We start from the raw sequence: 7,843 nt of genomic DNA, 5'->3' as shown, positions 1-7,843 counted from the left end.
GTTAAGTGTTCATACTATATGATGTTAGTTCATGCAGACGACCAATAGAGTATGAAAAAAGGTTCGTACAGGATTGTACCAAAAAAATAGGTTCAATTTTGAATTGTTCATATAGTATAATGTTAGTTCGTATAGATGACTAATAGAATACGAAATAAGGTTCATATAGAACCGTACATATATTTTTGAACTGTTTGTACAGACGATCCTCGAACATATTATACGATCTTAAGTCAGTTGACTTATAATTTTTAATTTTCTGGACGATTTTTCTTGTGTTTCATATATAAGAGTTCTAAAAACTAACACTCAATACCTTTGTTATGATTTTCTCTTGAGAGTGGCCATTGAGTTTGAGTGTTTGGGAGAGATTGTTAAAGTGAAGTGTGAGAGATCAAGTGAGAGGGAGTTGTGAGGGATTCACAAGGTTGTCCAAAGCGAGGATTTCTTTTAATTTTCTTCTTAAATTTTTTGCTTATCTCCATTATAGGCTTTTGAGAAAAAAATCTTCAATATTGTGTGGCGGTTCTCTACCATCACCAGGAGGGTGAAAAATAACGAAGGTTCTCTGCCATCACTAGGAGGGTGAGAAAGGATGTCGGTACTCTTTTATCGCTAGGAGGGTGAGAAAGGATAAAGGTTCTCTACCATCACCAGGAGGGTGTGAAAGGACGTCGGTACTCTACCGCATCGGGTTGGTGAAAGAGAGTTTGTAAGGACTTCTCCGCCTTGCTGTAGGGGAGAAAGGAGAGTCACTTTGATTTAGTGCAATACCTAGAGAAGGAGTCTCCAGGGAGTGGATATAAGTCTAACATAGACTGAACCACCATAAATTTGGTGTTTTTGTTCACTTTACTTTTCATTATTTTTATTTTTCTACCCTTTTAAATTTTATGCTTGAAAAATTTATTATGATAATCAGCTTTTTACACAATTGCATAATTCAAGATTATTATTTAAACTTTCTAAAAAATGGTTTTTAAAAATACAATAAATTTTTAAAATTATCAATTCATCCATCCTCTTGGTTAGCCTTGGGACAGTTCAATATGCTCTAATAATCTAATGAAACTTTCAGCAATTTTCTATAATAGGTATATTATAATAACCTCATAACTTAATTTCATTAAAATTATAACCCCCCCCCCCTCCCAATTCAGCGCTTAAGAGAGAGGAAAGAAAAAGTGCGGTCAGGTCGATATTTTTCATTAATTTAGTTACAAAAGTTACTCTAATCATGATAAGTAGCATTAACCCTACTTCTAATTTCAATAGTTTTAAATTTTGTCTATTTTCTTTATGATGCCCTATAATCTAATATAGGAATTAGATTACTTACACCTAGTATTAATTCACTCATCCACTAATTAGTAATAACTAAAGCTACTAAAAAATACAAAATATAAAAGCAATCAAAATAAATTTATTCCATTAAAACATGAATATAATAATCCAGATAAATTTTTAGGCATCTATACATCAAGATAAATAAAAAATGAATTATAAAAATAATAACTCAACTCAAAAACTTGATCTACTATGTTGGGCCTTTCCCTTTCTTTGAAATTTCAGAAAGAATTGAGAGCACACTTAGCTCAATAGACTCATTATCTTACCCCCCACATATATCAATATCCAATTCAAATATTAAATCATGCTTGATGAAAGAAAAATATAAAGATATATAAGAGTAATGAAAACGTGAATAAAATAGGAATTATTAGGGTTTCACTATACACTTGACTAACAGACCACACTACCACTTTCACAAAATTTTTTTTTAGAAATAGTACAAAACACTTAATGTAAGAAGTTCACTTGCACTTTACTTTCACTTTTCATCAAAATTTATACTGAGCTTTAGAACTTTCTACCGTATCTTTTGTTTCATTTCTTCTGGAAAATGAATGCGCAAATACCCATCAAAGGTAAGTAAGTACATCCTAAACATATAAATCCTAAACATATAAAATGCGGTTAATCCTGTTGTGAACCAAGCTATTAGTGCGAAAATTGGTGAGTACAACCAACTATCGTGAAGATTACCATCATGCTTGATGAAAGAAAAATATAAAGATCTATAAGAGTAATGAAAACGTGAATAAAATAGGAATTATTAGGGTTTCACTATATACTTGACTAACAAGCCACACTACCACTTTCATATAATTTTTTTTAGAAATAGTACAAAACACTAAATGTAAGAAGTTCACTTGCACTTTACTTTCACTTTTCATCAAAATTTATACAGAGCTTTAGAACTTTATAATTTGTTATTCTTAAATTCAAAGTAAATCCAATCCCTAAATGATTCTAAATAATTTATTATTTAAAAATCTTTAACTTGGCTTAGCACTATAGTGATCACATTCTTAGTGCTACGGTACCCCAAGAGAATTTTTTAGATGCTCCTAGAGCATCCTTACTTAAGACCTAACACCGTAGGTGAGTTAGCCCTGTGTTATAGCACACGACCAAAATACATTTTTTATCCAAAAATTTGATAGCTAAATAATGTGGCACTGCCAACCTTGGCGTTGCAGTTCTTGTAGAGCAATTTTTCAACTTGCATTTTTTACTTCTCTAATCCAAACCATAGTTCATTCAATCCCCGTTATACATTTTAAAACTTGTAACTATACATTACATCAAATATAAATAAATTTTTAACTTAATTAACTTTAATTATTTTCAGTTTCATGACAACAAATATTACATTCTCCCCTCCTTATGAAATATGTCATCTCTGACATTTTCGATTATAACATATTTAGATACAACTAACTCATCTTAGCCTCTTTCTACCAAGTTGCTTCCTACTCTAACCTATGCTTCCATTGAACTTTAACTATTAGAATTTATTTATTTTTTAATTGCTTCACATCAGATGACATAATACAGTTAGGTTCCTCTCTGTAGGTCAGATTAGGTTGCACTTCTACTTCATCTTTTAGGACTCTCTAATCTACATTTGATATCCATTAACTTAATTTATAATACCTGAAATATATTATGGATATCTGACATATGATCCGATAGAAATAATCTATAAGTGGATTTTTCAATTCTTTTAATCACCTCAAATGGCCCTATATATCTATGAATTAATTTGATATCTTTGCTAAATTTGCTTACCCTCTTCATTGAACCGACCTTCAAATATAAAATCATCATCTTGAAATTCTACAAACTTATGCTTGGGATCAACTACTTCCTCTACCTATTAAGAGCTTCTTATACTCTTTTTATGATCAATCTAATCTTCTCAATAGCAATGTCTACCAATTTAGAACCTATAAAATTTATATCTCTCACTTCAGACCATGATAATGGTGCCTTGCATCTTCTTCTATACAGAGCTTCATATGGGACCACACTTATTTTTTTCTAGAATAATATGTTGTTGTATGCAAACTCAATCAAATAATATATGATCTTCTAAGCTTCCACTAAAATCTAAAAAAAAAATCTCAATAAATCTTCCAAAATCTGAATCACTCTTTCTACTTCCCATCAATCTAAGAGTAAAAAGTTGTCCTGAAATTTTACTTTGTCCCTAGAGCTTCTGGAATACTCTTTCAAAGCTTCAAGGTAAATTTTGCATCACAATCATAAATAATAGCCTTAATAATTCTATGTAATATGATGATTTCTTTCAAATACAATTGAGCTAACTGTGAATAGAACCAGTATGTCACATTGATAAGAAATGTGCAGACTTTATCAACCGGTCAACTATCACCCATACTATATCGTGTCCTTGCTTAGACTTGAGAAAACCCATAGAAAAAATCATAGTGATTTTCTCCCACTTTCACTCAAGAATTGGAAACAACTGCAAGAGTCCACCAGGTCCTAATGTTTAGCTTTTACTATCTAGCATGCTTCACATTTAGAAATAAATTCCACCACCTCTCACTTAAACCTAGGGCACTAGAACATGCACTTCATAACATGATATATTTTATTATCGACTAAATGAATAGTATATCTAGAATAATGGGCTTCATGCAACATCACTCTCCTTAGATCTCCACTATCTAGAACCAACAACCAAATACCACAGAAATTCACATCTTGCTCATCTACTTGCAACTCATTTATCTTTCCAGACTAAATTTGATCCACCAACCTCACATGTACTTCATTTTCCTTTTGAGCTTGTTTAATCATGTCTCGTAATGAGGGCTAAACTATTATCTAAGAAATGATTCTAAGCACATCACATGAACATACCACCTTTAACTCTAGCTTCACACTCTCTCTAATATGTTATTGCATAAAAGTGATCAAACTGGCTACTCTCATTGATTTTCTACTTAATCCATCAATAAACACATTTAATTTACCTAGCTAAAAAAGGCATCCAAAGCAAAATCCTTAATTAGCTCTAACCACCTTTTTGCCTCAAATTTAGCTCTTTCTGGGTAAAAATATACTTCAAACTCTCGTGGTTAGTATAAATCTCACATCTGACACTATATAGATAGTGCTGCCAAATTTTTCAAGCAAAAATAATTGTCACAAACTATAAATCATGAGTTAGGAAATTTTTCTTATTCAACTTCAATTGTCTGGATGTATAAGCCACTACCTTTCTCTTGTGCTGCAACATACATCCCAGACCATTCAAGGAATTATCATTGTATACTTGAAATTCTTCTAAACTTGATGAAATATTCAACATAGGAGCTAACACCAAACACTCCAATAACTTTTGGAAACTCTCTTGACACTCTGGTGCTAATCAAATGCCACAATCTATGCATGTCATTAGTCAATTCATAACAATAACAATCATTATATTTATGAATATATGAAGAAATGGTAAGCCATATGCATTAAATATAAATCAGTGATACTATAGAATGGTATGGTATTAAAATATATAAAATAGTGCAATATAAAAATAGTGAATCTGTAAACCAATAAGCTAGTATGGGTGTTGAATTGATAAATCAGTCGTCATAGCCGTATTATCCAATACATAAGAAAATCATATAAATCAGTAAAATGCAAATATCTACAAAATTAATAAAGTAGTCAGAATCATATCTATGTAGTAAGATCATATAAAAGTATAAACATGATGTTTACTTCATCTATATTAGTATCAATCAACATCTTATATCACATGCTTAGTAAAAGAATCACGTGCTCAATAATAGTAAATCAATAAATTAGATAAGTAAATAGTGAATCAATAGTAGTAATAATAATAGTAAATCAGTAGTGGTATTAGTAACAATATCAATATTATTAATAACAATATTAATATCATCAATAACAATCTCCATAAAATTGGTGGCAATGATAATAAAATAATACAATAATAGTAATTGTAATCAGTAAAATAGTATAATAACAATAGTGCAGTTATACGCATTCCAATAATCATGCTAAATAAATAAGGAGTCATGGCTTACACAATATTTTTCTAATAATCGATAATAAGTAATCAGTAATCGTTGGCTTAGTAAATAGAATCCACTACTTAACTGTCGGCACGTTAATAACTCATTATAATTCTCAATCATTAACTCATGTGAATCAGTATAGAATAACACCAAACTAAAATATTTGAAAGAAAGTCTACTGGCCCAGCATCTTGTACATGTCAATCAATCTTCAACCAATGGCAGTAAAATTAGCCTTTATTTGTCTCTACGCATATTATTATCATAGTATTATAATAGTAATATCAACCAACTATTAGTTTTGTAAATGGTTTTGTAAATGGTTTAGGATATTTTAATATTTAAAACCTACTTACTTGAACTAACACTGTGGCACTCAACTCCACAGTGTTGTTTTGCCCTTGAAAATCTTTTAGATTTTTGCAAAATCTCCTCACCTGAGACTCGGCATTGTAGTGCACACCCATTTTCTCAAAATTTTTCCCATTTTCCCAAGATCTCAATGCCGCGGTGCTACCAATCCTAACACTGCGGCACCTACAGAGCAAAATTTTCAACTTAGTATTTCACTTCTTCAACCCAAACTTTGGTTATTTCTGAAACCCCATTAGATATTCTAAAACTTATAATTGCCAATCAAATTAAAAATAACAATCATCAATAGACATTTACTTGAACTTCTAACGAAGAATATTACAATAGAATACCAAATTTTCATATTTTTAAATTAATTCATTTTATGATTTTGGGGTATTATAATATAGTTGTCTACACCTTTGTTTCGTCCAGGAGTATTCGCGACGGTAGAGAAATATAAAGTTTATCGTCTTAGCATTGTACGAAAATCTGGCACGCAATCAGATAAGAGAGAGGGTATAGCAGTTATGAGACACCAAAATTTTTATATGGAAAACCCCTAAAAAGGGGGAAAAACCACGGGGCCTAGCCCAGTTTGAATGAATCCACTAGTATTACAGTCGATTACAAATGAGGCCCTTCCTTGGGGGAAGGCCTTAGCATGATGTACATCTTATGGAGTACATTACATGATGTTAATACAAAGAGTCATTGTTGACGTACTCATTTGGTCGGAAGGACCATAGACGACGGGCGACGGAGGTCGGAAGGCTTGTAGTCGGTGGGCGACGTAAGTCAGGAGGACCGTAGTCGGCTGGCGACGGAGGTCGGAAGGACTGTAGTCGGCAGGCGATGTAAGTCAGGAGGACCGTAGTCGGCGGGCGATAGAGGTCAGAAAGATTGTAGTTGGCGGGCGACATAAGTCAAGAGGACCGTAGTCGGCTGGCGACGGAGGTTAGAAGGACAGTTGCCTTATGAGGGAGGTTGGAAGGACTGTGTCTGACGATGAAGGTCAGAAGAACGGCATCAGGTAGAAGTCCAACAATGGAAAGAAATTCATATTCGGATATACGGCCAGCGAAAGTCCGATAACCGGTAGAAGTCCGACATCGGGTAGAAACTTGGCGAAGAGTGAAGGTCAGGTGTCACGTAGAAGTCCGACGTCTGTTGGAGGACGAGGAGAACTCCGGCATCACTTGGGCGGAGTTTCGGCGTTAGGAGGGAACTCTGTCATTAATTGAGAAGAATTTCCACATCCCATGAAAGTTGGGAAGAATTCTGGCGTTCTCCCGAATATCCGGCAGAGTTCCGGCGTATTCAGGCGGCGGGAAGAGAACCGGCGGTGGTCGAGGAGGAGAGGATTCTCCTTTTCCCCTTTCTCCTCTTCTTCTCTTCTTCTTCTCTCTCTTCACTTCACTTCCATCCCTCTTGTGAAGAATGGGGCTCTATTTATAGTTTTTCTAGAGTGACATGGCTTGTAAATAGGTGTGAGATCAGGGGCGAATTGGGAGTGGTTTGAATGGACGGCCGATATTGAACCCTTTGATCGTTCACCGTTCGTTGGACATTTGGAGGCCTTAATAATGTCAGAATTCGGTGATCTTGGGCTCGTTGGATTTTTCTCGTCGAGCTACTCGATTTGAGTATAAGCTCGTTAAAATCGGAGACCGTTTGGTAACACAATTTGTGGTTTGAACCTTCAAATGGTGCTTCGGGTCCTTGATTTGGACCCATTTGGGCTCGGATCTGGTCGAATTTGGTGTTGTTAGGTTTGTATTTCCGAGACACTCAGTTTGACTGTAAGTTTGCTGAAATCGGAGTTCAGGTGCTTCCGAATTAAATTTTTTGAAGTTTCCAACTTGATTTTTGCGCCGAGATTCGTTCCCGATCAAGATAATTTCGTGATGACTTATCAACCTTATACAACAAAAGTTCTTGCACAAAAGTTATGGAAGAACTAGTATATATACAAATCTATACAACCCATACATAAAATAAATTGCGTTAGAAACCATGGGCGGAGGGAGGGGGGGCAAGGGGGGGCACGTGCCCCCCCCTAAAAAAATTGA

The sequence above is a fragment of the Dendrobium catenatum genome, unplaced genomic scaffold, assembly GCF_001605985.2.
Source record: "Dendrobium catenatum unplaced genomic scaffold, ASM160598v2 fragScaff_scaffold_716, whole genome shotgun sequence".
Taxonomy (NCBI): Eukaryota; Viridiplantae; Streptophyta; class Magnoliopsida; order Asparagales; family Orchidaceae; genus Dendrobium; species Dendrobium catenatum.
Note: the sequence above shows the minus strand (reverse complement) of the source record.